General features: G+C 46.7%; 1 protein-coding gene across 2 annotated transcripts in view; it reads left to right on the top strand.

Annotated features, from left to right (window-relative positions):
* LOC122158030 overlaps nt 1-15,514 on the top strand; it is a 105,148-nt gene that overhangs the window by 34,892 nt on the left and 54,742 nt on the right. Inside the window, exons 4-6 of one of the 2 annotated variants that reach the window (XR_006168111.1) lie at nt 1,727-1,875; nt 4,931-5,168; nt 11,104-11,193. The gene's annotated coding sequence lies outside the window, so the exon portion shown is untranslated. Of the gene's footprint in view, nt 1-1,726; nt 1,876-2,092; nt 2,191-4,930; nt 5,169-11,103; nt 11,194-15,514 lie in introns of those variants that run through there. The other variant, XR_006168112.1, reaches the window with a different exon arrangement.

The following is a 15,514-nucleotide window of genomic DNA, read 5'->3' as shown; positions in this document are numbered from 1 at the left end:
GATCCACGCATGCACGTGGATGTGTGTGCGTGCATTTAAAGCAGCAGGCAGGAAGAGGGAATCAGCTTTCTCGTAGGTATCTCTGCTTTGCATGAATAAAGCTACTGCATCTGTTTGTTCCTTCCAGAATGACTAACGTGATTATTCATACTGCTAATTCCTAGAATAGCTCTGATATGTGAGCATGTATAAATAGTTCTGATGAGTATAAAATCTGCTCGGTGAGGGAACTGATCTATCAAAACAGCTTTATGCAGTGATGGTGTGATTGCTCTCCACGCCGGGGGTATATTTGGATGGGAAAATTGCTGCAATTGCAGTGGTGAGAGCTCAACTGGACTTTCGCCAGTTTATCCCCAAAATTGTATGTTCTTTTCAAAATCATCTTTGGAAATGTGAGTTCAGTTGGAAAGTTCTTCATTAGAAAAAAAAAAAAGAAATATTTTACAAAGGGATGGATAAGGCTCTAAAGAATGGAAGCTGGAAGAATTCCCACTGGGAGATAAAGGCTGTGCTTTGTTATGATTACGTCTCCCAATCGCAGTTCCCAGGCTAAGCTGGGAGACTTCTTCTAGAAGCCAGTGGGACTTCCCATATGTGTAAGCTCTCCTCATCCAAATATTATGGTGTGTTACCGTAGCGGCCAACGGAGATCGGAGTTGTGTGTGCCAGGCATCACCCGCACATGCAGGAGGCAATCCATGCCTCAGAGAGCAGATGGAGAGGAATGACGTATCGTGGTCTGTTCGTAGAGAAGGCACAGAGGATTGCTTCTCTTCAAACAGATTTATCCTGGCAGGGTTTCCTGGTGGGGTGCCCCAGAAAGGGCCTAGAACTGCTGCAGTGCCATAGCTGAACCCTCCAGATGAGGGTGAATCACAGCAGCATAGTGTCACCAAGGTTGGAAAAGACTTGCGAGATCATCCAGTCCAACCATCCACCTACCACCAATATTTCCCCACCAAACCATGTCCCTCAGTACAACATCTAAATGGTTCTCAAACACTTCCAGGTTGGTTAGGGTTAGGGTGCAGCTAACCTAGCCCATCTCCTTGAGCAGCCCATTCCAGCACCTTACCACTCTTTCGGAGAAGAAATTTCTCCTAACATCCAACTTGAATCTCCCCTGGAGCAACCTGAGGCCATTCCCTCTAGTCCTATCGCTAACATGTCCTTTACATCACGAGATCGGGATTGTTTTCCCCTGCTCTTATAATATAGCTTTGTTAAGGGCTCCATTAGTACAAGGAAGTGAAATACAAGTGTATTGGTGGAAGCTGAGCTCTTGGTTTGAAATGGCTTCCCCGTTGGCCAAAGCCAGGGGCAGTGGAAAACTTCTGGCTTCCAGACTGCAAGCTGGAGCTGCACAGTACACTGCCTCTTTCTTTTATAGATCAGAATTCTGTAAGAAGGACATAAGGTGGGTGTAAATGACGTTTCTGCCAAAACTCAAGGCCCCTTTAGCCACTGGGAGCAGTATAATGGGGCCTATAATAAAAGAGAATTAAGTCCTTATTTAGAGAGATGCATTGAAATTGCTGATATGCTGCCAATGTGTTGCAAGCTTCAGGAAATCGCATTTGTTCCATGTGGCCAAAACCCACAGAGAAGCTCCATGAAGCACTTAATTTTTTAGTATGGCTGTAAATAATGCAGTGGAGAATTAATACAGAAGTCCGATGAACAACTTCAAGGCAGGCTGCTGACGGCGTTTCTTCCTTTGCAGCCATTGGTGCTGAGCTTCAGGACATGGATCTGTGGCTGTCCTCAAGAGGATTGCACCTGCTGATGTGCTGAGGGTGTGAAGCAGCTGAGAAGCTTCTGGGGGACAGCCTGGGGCGCTGCAAACATCTGCAGAGGCACCTCTGTTATCAGGTACGGTGAGCTGATATCAGATCACTGTTCACATGCTGAAGCTTGCAGCAGCACAGCGGCCTATTTGTAGATCTTGGGACAGCAGGCCAAGAAGAAGTGCAGGAGTTACTCCTCTGCTTATCTGTTTTCCTGGAGAGGAAAACGGTCTGAAGATTCCTGAGCTGGAGAAAAGCAAATGCTCCGAGCTCTGCAGTCTGGTGAACTGAAATGATGGGACTGGAGTGCATCGAGGACCACGTGCATGAGAGGTTTTGCCTGTGGCCATGAGAGCTGGTAACTGCAGTGGGGACGGGCAGGTTGACAAGCCCTTCTCAGGTCAGATATTAGGAAAGATTTAGTCTCTGAAAGAGTGGTAATGCAGTGGCACGGCTGCCCAGGAGTGGTAGGATCACCATCCCTGGAGGGGTTCCAGAGCTGAGGAGATGTGGCACTGAGGGATGTGGGCAGTGGGCACGGTGGGGTGGGCTGGGGTTGGGCGTGGGGATCTTAGAGGTCTCCTACCTGAATGATTCCATCATTCTGCAGCAGAGTGGCTGGGATTCGTATGGCAGACCAGAAGGTGGCACTGCGGATACTGCGTTGGAGAGGTCCCAGTGCTCCCGGCCAGAGGGGAACGTGGGGAAGTGCTGCAGTAACGGGACTCTGGGTAAACCAGGCTACGTGGATGGATTCTGAGAGCTTAAAGCAAGAAGCGTGAATGGGCAAAGCAGGAGTTTGGATGTGGATAATGTGAGGATACAAGGAACGTCCTGATGTTTAATCTTCCACTTGAAACATTGTCATTGTATTAGCTGCAGAATCAAGCTGTGCAAAATGTTGAAATGTGCAATTTTATTGCAAAGTGCCAAAGCAAAAGAGCTTGGCAGGAGGTTTACAGGGCAACCGTTGGAGAGGGGTTCTTGGCTTTGGCAAGGCATTATGGAACACTTGGTCATTTTGAGCTGGAAATGGACAAGTCTTTGCTGCTCAGCCTCCTGCGGCTCGCTTGGCTGTGCTGGGCTGGGCCAACCGCTCCTGCCTCTTGCATTTCCTTCTGTCAGCAAATGCTCAGCTTTTTGTCAGTGAGAGGCCAGTAGCAAGGGACAAACTGATAGACTGCTAAGAGATCAGGCTGATGTCGGAAGGAAGGAGCAGGTGAGCAACTTGCTGTCTGCATTCTATTAATACCGATCCTAGCTCTGCGTTGTGTGCCTGGCTTCTTTACCCTGAGACTCCATGTATATTTTGAAGAGGATTTTGTGCTCAGCTCAGAGGCAACTCTCCTAAAGACAGTTGGATTGGAAATGACTCTGTAGGGCAGTGGGCGATTCATCATCCCAATGACTTATCCCTCCCCCAAAGTTTCTCTGAAGTTTCCTGTCAGAGCTCACACGCCCTGAGGAAAAGTGCTTTTTCTTTCTTCATACCTTCACTCTTCAGTAGCTACTTGTGCTGCTGTCCTGGGGTCTCAGAGAAAGTGGAGCTGTGCTTGCTTTTGGCTCTGCTTAGCTGCACTCTGCCATGTGCCTGCATGGGGATGCTTAGGGCTTGCAGCCTGATAGGGACAGCTGGATAAAGTAGAGCAGGTTTTCATTCTGCCATGGATGGTAGCTGCCAGCTCAAGCACAGTAATAAGGTGTCAGGGGAGACCTTATCATCCTCTCCAGCTCCCTGAAGGGAGGTGGTAGCAAGGTGAGGGTCAGCCTCTGCTTCCAGGTAACAGTGATGGGACGAGAGGTGATGGTCTCAAGTTGTGTCAGAAGAGGTTCAGGTTGGACATGAGGAAACATTTATTTTCTGAAAGAGTGGTGCTGCAGTGGCACAGCTGCCCAGCAGTGGTGGGGTCACCATCCCTGGAGGTGTTCAGAGGAGATGTGGCACTGAGGGATGTGGGCAGTGGGATGGTGGGGTGGGCTGGGGTTGGGCTTGGGGATCTGGGAGGTCTTTTCCAACCTGAATGATTCTGTGGTTCAGTGGGGAGAATAGACGTGCAGTCTAGAAGCGGAAGACACATGAAAGCTGGGCAGTCAAGAGCATGAAGATGAATGTGACCTGGTGACATCGGCCCTCCATTGTGGAAGAGTGCCGTGATGCAAAGGGGAAATGATCCAGGCTCTTTTCTCCATGTGAAGAATGGGTGGCTTCAGTGTGACCAGGCATAGGTGGTGCCACACTGTGGATTGGCAGTGAAGGGTTTTTTAAACTGTGGGGAGTGAGGATTGCACTTGCAGGTTACAGCAAACCCGTTCCTATAGAAAGGCAGCTGTGAGTCAGCCGCCCTGCAGAGCCGAGCCCCATCTCGGCCCTCTTGGTCCTGGTGAGGAGCGAGGCAGGGAAGGCCCCGCGCGGCTCCGAAGGGCCCGTGCTTCCTGTCTCCTCACTTCTGGCAGGTTTTGTCTGCAGACACTGGCTTCAGTACCCCGTAATTACATTTTCACATTTTTTAATATAGTAACACACGGCTGGGCTTGTGGTAGAGAGCCAAGCGATGTCTTTGGGCCATGAGCACTAAAAATAACCCAGGGGATCATTTTATTTGGTTATGGAAGGAAGAAGCGCCTTCTTCAGAAGTTACTGTACAAACACAGCTTTGGAGCAAATAAAGAAGGATTCTTGTTTTCTATGCATTAGGGAGATACCCATGGATTCAGCAAAACTGCCTGAAAGCCAAAAATGCTTTGAACTATGTTTCTCTACAGAGGGCCTTCACATACTGTCAAGCTGTCCAAATTATAGCTTTGTTTTCATCTTACTTGTGGCAATTATTGTACTTTTGTTAAAAATACCATTCTGTGTCAATTCTAAGCTCTCAGTAGCGAGGACTGTCTTAAAATAAAGGCACGTACAGTGCCAGGCTCAGTAGGCATCGTCTGTGCTGGAGGCCTCGAGGCACAAACCTACAGCAAATGACTGCTTTGTGTCACAAGGTACAACTTTTCAGGCCTGGATCTTGGCATTGAAAGTCTTGAAATCCGTGGTTCCTCCTTTCCCTCTGTGCTGTGCACTGTGGCTCACTGGTGGGAGCGGTATCATCTTGTGCTCTGCTCTAAAGCAATCTCTCATGCTTGCTTTCCAGCACATATCTCCCCTCTGCATGGCACCCTGCTTCCCAAATCCAGGATCATCAGGAATGTGTATTGTGTAGCTTTAGCTCTGCTTTGGGGGAAAGTTCCTCCAAAGCTGGCATGTGGGCTGAGCACTGGATCTGCCAGGAGCACTGGTTGGAACCTTTCCCAGCATAAAGGAAGATGCTTGGAGGGATTCCAGAAGGTATATTGGGCACCTGCAGAGTTTGCCATGGACCAAGATGCCTGGTAAGCCTATACAGTTGTTAGCATTTATGATATCTCCAGATACAATGGGGACTTTCTCAACTCCCATTTTGTGGATACTAAATGAAAGCAAAGCGTATTCGGAACCTAATAATAAAGCAGGTGAAGAGTGTTTACTGCAGACTGCCCAGGGAGGCTGTGATGCCCCGGAGGTGTTCAAGGCCAGGTTGGATGGGGCCCTGGGCAGCCTGGGCTGCTGTGAAATGGGGAGGTTGGTGGCCCTGCATGGCACAGGGGGGTTGGAGCTTCGTGATCCTTGAGGTCCCTTCCAACCCGGACTGTCCTGTGATTCTGTGACTTTCTCATTTCCTTTTGGAGAATGCTTTCTCACGCACGTGATCCAACTCTTTGCAGGGCCAGAGCATTCATTCATAGCGTGTGTGCAAACTGCTGCTTTTCCTCCGGAGGAAGGAACTCTCCGGAGGGCGTTGGTCACACCATGGCATCGCTACAAAGAGCCAACAGTTGCATGATTGAACTCAATTAATGGTGCTGCCAGCTCATTCCTAACATTTCTCTAGACAGACAGCAGTGCACTGGATCCGATGATGATTCTGTCTTGATGTGGCACATTGACAGCAGCGGTGTCCATCGCGAGGAACAACAGATGAAGCAGTGGGCTGCTCTGTCATGATGGGGCAGCTCCTGGAAAAAGCTGCCATTGTTGCCGTGGCCGTATCGAGGGAGGCCTACACAAGGCCCTCTTGATTAGACAAACTGGCAGCAGAACAGCAAGTTCTTGTTAACCATACATGCCAAAAGGCCCTAACACAAACAATCCCCATTATAAATTAGGCCTTTTACAAACAATATTTCAAGAAACTACTTGTCCGTTTTCCATGCCATTATGCATTTTTAGGATGATTACATGTTTCTGCTGGATAATGGCCTTTTGCCAAGGGCAAAATGGAGTTTCAATAGGACTCATTATGAAGTGAAAAGTTTTTCTATTCCTACCCCCTGGAAGGAAAAAGCCACTCGCAGATAAAGCTTGTGATATAATTACGTTGCTTTAGATAACCAGTGACATTACTTCCCAAATGATAAGTACTTGTTTTTATCCTTTCTTAATCTCACAGGCCCCTTGTAGCCTTTTAATAGGAAGCAGTGGCAGCTGTGAAGGCCACTTGATCACTGGGCTCTGAGCAGAGCGCAGTGCTGCCCTGCTGATAAAAGTCCTGCTATCAGGATCACTATTAGGGGAGAAAGTGCTGTCTGCAAGGGCAGACCCTGCCAGGCAACTTTTCAGCATGCTGCTAAATAATTAGGTTCCATGACAAACCATTCCCTCCTCCCTGTTTGCTATAAGGAGCTACAGCCTGACCCTCTCTTGAATTAAGATGTGCTGTTCCCATTGGGGAAGGAATGTGAAATGCACAGCTTTCAAACCTGGGATGTCAGGGTTTGATTCTGCCTGGGGCTGAAGGGCACAGTGGGGTTCAGACCCCGGGCTCCTGTTGCTGTGCACAGGAGTTCAGCAGTGCTTGTTGTCACAGAGGAGTTACACGGCAGCTTTGTGACCAGGATCCTGGCAAAGGCAGGGTTTTCCTTGGGAACTGAAAGAAAAGGAGAAGCTCGCAGTTAAAGCCCTGAGCTGAGCTCAGTTCCCAGCCTCCTCTCAGTCTCCTCGGATCTGATCAGTTGCTCACTGTCCTCTGTTTCCCATTTGAAAAATATGGCTGGAAATGATTCTGTCCTTTTGTCTCTTAAGATTATAGGAGCTTCAAATAAAAAACTCTGCCTCTATACAGAGTAACCAGATCAACAGGCTGCCCCATCTTTGCTAGGCTGTTGAGATGTTACTGTACCAGGAATCTATTTCTCTGATATATGGCTCGTGTGACCAGCGTTGTTTATAAAGATGCCCGTCACTCTCCATTACATGCTTCCCTCATTGTTATTGCAGGAATTCCATCAGAAGGGCAAAAAATAACTCACTGACTGCGAGAACAAAGGCCCTGATTCATGACAATTCATTTTGAGATGGCAAAAGCAATTTATTATACCCATGTAGCAGTTATGGTCAAGTTACTGATTCCAGGATTTTATTGCTATTATTTGGAAGATGAGCCATTTACACTTTTATGGTCTGAGGCCTGAAGATACTTTAGGAACGCTAATTAGAGCTTTTTGCACTCCTCCAAGGGAGGAAGATTTTATTGTGCAGGATAAGCTCACGCTCGCTAGAAGCAGGGTAGGGGATTAAGTTGCTTGCCTGGGTAACAGTGAAAAGTCTGCTGTAACAGCTAAGGAATTTGGGGACTCCCTGTTTGCTCTGTTGGCTGGTTCACCCCCCTTAGCTTGTTGAAGGAGCCCCAGTTATCAAATCAGCTCTAGGCTCCCTTGGAAGAGCTGAGAGGGGCAGCTGGGGAAAGCAGCTCCTGCCTTCACTGAGGGTGGGCATGGGAGACTGAGCGAGACTGAGTCCCTGAAAAACACTGTGAAATTCAAAGCGCTCTGAAATGACCTGCCATGGAATGCTGTTGACCTCTGTGATGCTGTCCTCTCCATCTCCTTCTCAAGAGGAAGTCTATCTGCCCACACCGCAGGGGAGACAGGGACACAAAAAGCTCGGGTGGAATTAGGGAGTTGGGTCAGAGAAGAATCTGGCAGTCTGAAAGATGAGCGTACGTTTATGTGTATTTAGGAGAGTAATGGAGATGAAAACATAAACGAGTACAAAGAAACATGCAGACATCTTGGATTGCAAAGGACAATCCTCTTGTCCTATGAGTAAGGACAGCACAAGTTGTGGGGCACTGAGCTGGCTGTCCCACTGGGCTGCTGTAAATAGGGACAGATGCACTCAGGTGTTGCTACCTCTTGTTGGCAGATTGAAGCACTGAGTGCCAGCAGTGGCACACAAGGTTGGCAGATCACGTTTTCACAAAGCCCCTGTGAAAGCAAACACATGTTAATGTGTTAAACACATTAGTCATCGGGCGTTTAATTACCTCTTTTCACCTAGGACTCAGATGACCTCTAATAAACAATATCTGTGTTCAGAAGAATGGGCACAAACTGAAACAAGCACTGAGAAGGTCTGATGGCAAGTCACTTCTTCCCTAAGGTCATGCAGGAAGTCTGCAGCAGCAACCTGCTCTGCCATAAACCCAAAGCCATTCCTTCCTGCTAGGAACACAGCAGCCCAAGTGATTGTGCTTGTGTACCAGGCTGCAGTCCCGAGGACAAGTGAAAAGGAGGAAATCCTTTTGGAGTCCTGGGGATTCCATTGCCTGCCCCTGAGATGGTGGGAGGACTCCTTGTCTTTGGTGAACTTGGTGTGGGGCCAAGGTGAGGCTGTCCTGCAGAGCTTGTGAGGAAACAGCAGGCCAGAAGAAGGGTGACTGGAAAATTTACTGAGATAGTGGGAAAGAAGGAAAGAGGAGAAGTTGCACTGCTGGGGTGGGAATCGGTTCTCCCTGTTCTAACAGCTGTGCCATGGTCATTGCAGCCACACACTTCTGACTCAGGCTGTTGGCTGGGGGTCTGTCCTGCTCCACCAAGCACTGAACCACGTGGAAACTCTGACCCAGAACTTGAGTGGGGGACCCTTGCACTATGGGAGGAAAGAAGAGGGTCCACAAGAACACTCCAGGAATGTAGATCATAGAATCATAGAACATCCCATGTCGGAAGGGACCCATAAGGATCAACGAGTCCAACTCCTGGGATATTATACTGAAACTGAAAAGGCTGTGGCGTTCTTTCCCGATTAGCCTCCTGAGCTGGACGGTAGAAGGAAAAAAGGATATTATTAGAAAAATAAGTTTTGCTGGAGAGAGGGCAAGAAAAACTCAATAGGAAACAGATTGCTTGAAGGCGTTTGAATTCTCTGCCCATTTTTGGTGGCAAAATTACCTAAAGGATGTTGAGAAACCAGGAAAAGCTTAGGAAGCCAAATAAAGAACAAGGCCTGATAACCAGCAAGATCCCCTCAGACCCTGCATGCCTCGGAACGGGCATTCCAGTGAAAATCACCACATTTCCAAACTGCTGGTTTTAGTGTTAATCTTCTGGAGCTGTTTTAAAACAAGGTCTGCAGCAGCTTATGTAGCCAGCTGAGCAGATGATGTGAATAAAAGAAATGAGCCACAGATCAAAAAAGTCGGCATGGCTGGGCTTTTAATTTTACCTCTTCGTCTTTTCCCCAGATGTGGTTGTGGGAAGGTATCAGCCAAGAAATTGCAGGTGGCATGGTTATCTTGCTATTTACTGTGCGATGCTGCTGCTACCAGCTATTCAATAATAGGAAATGACTAATGATGTGGTGGAAATTATGAACCAGGATTAATAAAACTTGAAAAGGAACAGTCTGGTCTGTTTGATCCTCTGAAGAGGAAGTCTGTCTGTGTACAAGTCTTTTCCCTGAGGTGATGTTCTTATTAGTCTGATCTGAGTAGGGAGCAGAAGGAATGGAGCTTGGAAGTGGCTTAAAAAGAAGACAGTAAAAGAGGACATGAAGTATTGTTGAAAAACATCCCTGGGTGAGACAGGCTCCTTTCTAATGCTGCCTTACAGGAGGGTGCTGGTAAGTCAGAGGAGGGCAGGCCAAGTCTGTATGTCACTTGCAAGTGAAAAGGAATTTCTTGGAGAGTTGCATTTGACTTGGGTCAGATTCTGCTGCTCCTTCTCCTGCCAAATCCTCCTTGGGTTGTTTTGCTTGGTGAAGGACTAGAGTACTTGGCTGCTTGCAGTGCTGCTCAGCCTCATGAACAGGAGGTGCCAGCTTCTGAGTGCCGCAGCAGTGACACGGGTAATGCCTGGGTGGATAGCTGGAGGCAGACTGCATCCACAGAGCTGGAAAAACAGAAAGATGTGCTTAAAGTTTAGGCTCAAGAAAGGGCCTTTACCCTAACCCTATCCCCAGCATCTAAAATCTGCAGGTCTGTGGCTGGCAGGGCAACATGGGGCTGTAGAACAGCAGGGCTGTGCAGGTTGTACCACTGGTGATATAACAGAGCATTTACATGGATGCTGGGGATGCTGGCCTTCTCTTAGCTCCTTCCATTTCCCTGAAAGGAAGCTTGAGGTTTCTTTCTGTTGTCCCTGTGGACTGGGATGTTATCTGTTTGCTGCGTTCTTTGATGTAACACATTCCCATGGCTGCATTGCTGATCTCCTGCACTCTACCTGAGGCAGGTCAGGGTTGTAGCACTTGGTCTCTTCCCATAGAACCACAGTTGATCCAGTAGGGTGTTGAGTAACGATGTCCACTGACCTGTAATATCTGAAAGTGTGTGAAGGAAATATCCTTTGCGTCCTCCTGAAACAGTGCTGTGTGTTTGGTTGAGGTTGCAGAGATCTGAGCTCACTGTGATCCTCTCCAGTCCCATGTTTCTACCAAAAATGGTGTCAGAATTTGGCAATCTTGAATCTTCTTCTATTTTTTCCCTTTTCTTTAGTTGTTCTTTTATTTGCTTTGCTGCTGTTGGAATCTGTTTGGTGAGGGAAACGTCATCAGATGGCCTCTAGCTTGGTGTATAAAACTGTGGGCAAAGTCTGCACCTCCCACTTAAATCTGCTGAGCTCAGGGTTGTGTTGGATTGAACTGGAGAGAGGGGCTCCCCTCTCCTCAGCGCAAGGCAGGAGAGGAATTAGGATGGAGGATGTGACTGCTTGCCTCATGGGGAGCTCCTGTTCTTGTATGGAGTTGAAGCATGGCCCTGTGCCCAGACCCAATGCCAATGTTCTGCTGTGGGGCTCCATTCCTGCTCTCCTTTTTCCCGAGGTTTGTGTGATGTACGGAATGAGCTTCAGGCTCCTATCTGTCATTAAAGTGGTTCATTGCTTTCTGATATTTTCTGTGGCAAGTTCATCAGGTTCATTAAATTAGTGTGAATCAGCTGGATTCACTCTGATCTCATTTATAGCAGCTGAAGTTCTGACTTCAGTTTCATGTGGGTCATCTCTCTAGACAGAATGGTTGTTGCCTGGTACTTCTGGAGGCATTAACATCTGATGCAGAGAGGATAATGTGCCCATCAGCTCTTGTGTTGCATCTCAGGTAAGTGGATGAGCCAGCACTAATGGCAGTGTGTGAGCTGGGGCCCAGGGAGCATAATTCCCTGGGTGCTTTTTGAGAAGCCTCCTCTGCCATTTCTTTTGTTGTCTTCTAGTTTTTTCCCCTATGCCAACATTCTTTTTCTCCCTCCTCCCCTGATTTCCTCTGACTTTTTCAAGTAATTTCTAATTCAAAGTGAAACTCAGCTATGCAACTTTATAAATATAAATTGTAAGGGGCTGACCCTCTCCTTACCTCTGAGCTGGTATTTTTAAAAGCCCTATTGTTTCCCACTGCTTTAGAAGGTTAAAAGTCCAATCTCATTACAAATGCAGTGCATATGTTGTTGTTTAGTATTCCATTGGTGCATTACCTAAAGCTACACAGCCAGTCACATCTCCTATGGCTCATGTCTCACGTCATCGTGCGAGTGGATTGCAGGCACTGGTCTTTTTAAAAGCATTAAATCCTGGTCCCTGCTTTGTAATATCTGAGGATCTTCCTTCTGTCTTTGGTATCGTAAAGCATTTTCACTCTCTGCTTGGGCAATACAAAGAAACATTCAGGGCTCGAAATCCCATAATCAGCTTTGATCATGCTGCTTTTGGGAAAGTAAGGACAGATGACTTTGTCTTGGTGGAATGTTCCTCCTTGCGACTGCTTTTGAAGTATTTTTTTTCCCTCTTGATTTAAACCAACCCACTTTCTGTTGCTGTTGTCTCATTCATAAGCTATGCACCAAGTTGCTCCTTTCCTCCTTGTGCCTGGAGGATTTTTTTTTGCATCTGCTAGGGTGAGCAGAAACCCCATCAAATAATTGGATCAAATTGAATTTTCAGTGTCACACAACCTTTTTTCTTATTGATAGAGTCACCAAGGTTGAAAGATCACAGAATCACAGAATCACCCGGGTTGGAAGGGACCTCAAGGATCATGTAGTTCCAACCCCCCTGCCCAGCAGGGCCACCAAACACACACATTCAGATCAGGTTGCCCAGGACCCCGTCCAACCTGGCCTTGAACACGTCCAAGGACGGGGCATCCACAACCTCCCTGGGCAGCCCGTTCCAGGGCCCAACCACTCTCCTTGTAAAGAAAGATCTCCAAGATTATCCAGTCCAACCATCTGTCTGCCACCAGTGTTTCACCATCTGAGCTGCATCCCTTAGTACAGCATCTAAATAGTTATTGTGCACCCCCAGGGATGACGACTCAATCACCTCCCTGGACAGCCCGTTCCAGTACCTGACCACTCTTTTGGAGAAGAAATTTTCCCAAATATTATATTACTCTTAATGTTGACTTCTTGTTTATCAGAAGACAGCTTCTGTTCAGAATGGATGTGGTCCTGTCATGCCTAAGTGCCAATTCTATTTAGGCAACACATTTGAAATGTCCTGGAGGAGGTTCAGGTTGGATATCAGGAAGCTTTTATAGTCAGAAAGAGTGCTGACCATTGGCACAGCTGCCCAGCAGTGGTGGGGTCACCATCCCTGGAGGTGTTCAGAGGAGATGTGGCACTGAGGGATGTGGGCAGTGGGATGGTGGGGTGGGCTGGGGTTGGGCTTGGGGATCTGGGAGGTCTTCTCCAACCTGAATGATTCTGTAAGTCTACTATAAATGGTCCTCCAGATGAAAGTTAATGATGAATCTTTGACTGTGTGGGACCAGTTGCTGCTTAGTGTAATCTGTCAAGAGCGGATACGACGTCCTGACACCATCAGTATTGATACTTGGCTACAGGAGGTCAAGCCCAAGTGCATTTCTATGTTGAGTAGCTCTTATCTCAAAAAGTAATGATAAATGTGAGGTGTCTTTCATTTGATAACAATAGTAATAGCATCTTTACTACTTCATCTACAAAAGCTCAGTGGTAATTCTTCCTGTACGCTTTCCATAGAACAGAAATATTTGCAGAGCAGTGTCCATACTTTGCAGAAACAGATACTCGAGCTATTTGTTTTTCTTCTTTTTGCTCTGAGCTAGATGAATATAATGTTCTCTTGTGTTGTAGAACGTTGTTTTTGTATCTCACTGTCACGTTTTGGTATCAGCAAATATTTTAGATGTGAGTTAAGAGAGGTACCCCACTGACAGAAGAAGGCTGGCTGGACTTGTAGCATCACATCGTAAATTCCCTCTTCTGCTATGAAAATGCCATAAAATACATGGCACGGCAGATTTACAATGACAGTGCTGTTGCTGTGTTAAAGCAACTATTTCATCTCTTTGTTCTAAAACAGCTTTTACTGTTCTACACACCATGAGTACTTCCTCCAAGAAACAATGCCTACGAGCTTCAGATTAATATGAATATGATCTCATAATGACTCTTCGTCAGCTTGTTACGCCATTATCTCCCTGCTGCTAGTAAATTCTAGGAGTTAAATTTTATATGCAAATGTTTCATTTCAACCATCTTTACATTCAGCTTATCACAAGCCTGGTAGTGCCCCCACCCAGTTACATCAGCCCTGGAAAAATGGAGTTCAAGATGTCTTTTATGGCCTTACTGCAGCATTATATTTGCAAGCCTGACCACACACATCTAGCGAGCTTCCCAGCTAGCCACAGCCTGATCTTGCTGGGTGGTGCAGGTGGGCAGGGTTGTGCCTGAATGAGGAGCTTTATGAACACAGATTGGCTGTGTAGGACAGTGGTGGCATGGGGCAGGGTGTCTTCTGTCTCTAGATAGGTGGCTGGGCATCTGCAGGTGCCTTGTCCAGGTGTATCAGTGCTTACCTTCTCACTTCCATGTTTGTTGTTGGGTTGTCTTGCAGTGGGAAAGCTGAGATGGCAACTTTTAATATTAATCCAACTTTATGGCCTCTTTCCTTTCCCACTGTTAGATTGTTACAGAGATGTCAGAGTTTGTCTAAGGGTGCTGCAGGTCCTGGTTCAGCAAAGCACTTAATGTGTGCCTGCTACGGTCCTGTGGCCATTCGTAGAATCACTAAGGTTGGAGAAGACCACTAAAATCAAGTCCAGCCATCAACCCCTCACCACCATCATCCTGCAAAATGCAGCTGCTTGTTTCTGGAGGAGTGAAGGAAAGAAGAGAGGTACTCATGATTCTACTTATGTCGTATAGAGCAAATAAATCCTTGACACTGGAGGACTTTTGCTAGGGATCTGTAGATTAATATTGCAATGCTAGATATTGGTAGGTTTTCTTCTGCTTGTTGTTTCGTGTGTGTGTGTGTGTGTGTGTGTGTGTGTGTGTGTGTGTGTAATTAGAACAGCATGACTTACAATGGGAGATTTAATGGGGAACTAATTCTACATGCAGTTAAGCAGTTGTTATTAATAGTACCAGTGCATAGGTGAGAATTTCAAGGCTTAAAATGGGAGCAGGAGGGTTTAGTTGTGGTGCTGTTGGCGTTTCCATATGTATGGAGTGTGAATGTATTTTATTCAAGTCACAGTGGATCAAAAAGATCTGCTGAACTTTCTATAGCGTGCTCACTGGGTACAGAGTGAGCTCAAACATTTTAAGGAGACTCTTCCACCGATTGCTGGAGACATATCCCACAATTTTTATGATTTATTTTATTTTCTTGATCTTTACTTATGTTACTGCTTCAGTATGATGGCAATGATAAAATTTAGGTGTATGTCTCTGTGTTTCCCAGAGACGCCGGGACACACTGACATGGCCTGGAGTAATGGAAAGTCTGTGTCTTGCAGGATTGCATCAAAGTAGCTGTGAAAACGTGCGTTTCACCATTTACAAAACATTTTTTTCATATCATTCTGATGTAAAACAAATTTTGTATTTTCATTTCTTCTGTGGTTGCAGCACGCTGCAGTGTCATGGAACGCCTCTGCTCCAGAACTGTCAGAACTGGGGCACTTGTAACGGGGAGCTGAAATCTCATGCATGTGATAAATGTTTGCTCTTTGTATCACAAGTCATATAAACCAAAGGCACCGATAACCAGGAGCACTGGGCCAGGACTAAGTGTATGGAAATATTGCAATGGTACCTGCTTCTAAATCTTGGGTGCTTTATTCTAATCCTTAAGAGGCCATTGGGAAGTTGCAGCTATAGCACTGTGTCTGCAGGTTAGCAGAAGCCTGGCTCTCTGTGTGAAGCCATCAGAGCGAGCCATAGAAGAACATCAATGAAAATCAGAGTCAGAATGGTTTCCACTGTTACTCCAAGTCAGCAGGAGGGCTCGGCCAACCCGTGGTGTAGGATTAACACGTGCATCAACTCACATGGACAATTCCAGTCAAGCCAGGAACTGTCTTTTCTACGGTTGCAAGGAAACAATGCAAGTCACCTGGCACTTTTTCCCAAATTGCAGAGTTTCCTTTCTTC

This window comes from Centrocercus urophasianus, unplaced genomic scaffold, assembly GCF_019232065.1.
Source record: "Centrocercus urophasianus isolate 14NV4802_14NV808 unplaced genomic scaffold, USGS_Curo_1.0 seq_14, whole genome shotgun sequence".
Lineage (NCBI taxonomy): Eukaryota > Metazoa > Chordata > Aves > Galliformes > Phasianidae > Centrocercus > Centrocercus urophasianus.
The sequence above is the reverse complement of the archived record's forward strand: the minus strand, read 5'-3'. Positions and strand labels throughout refer to the sequence as shown.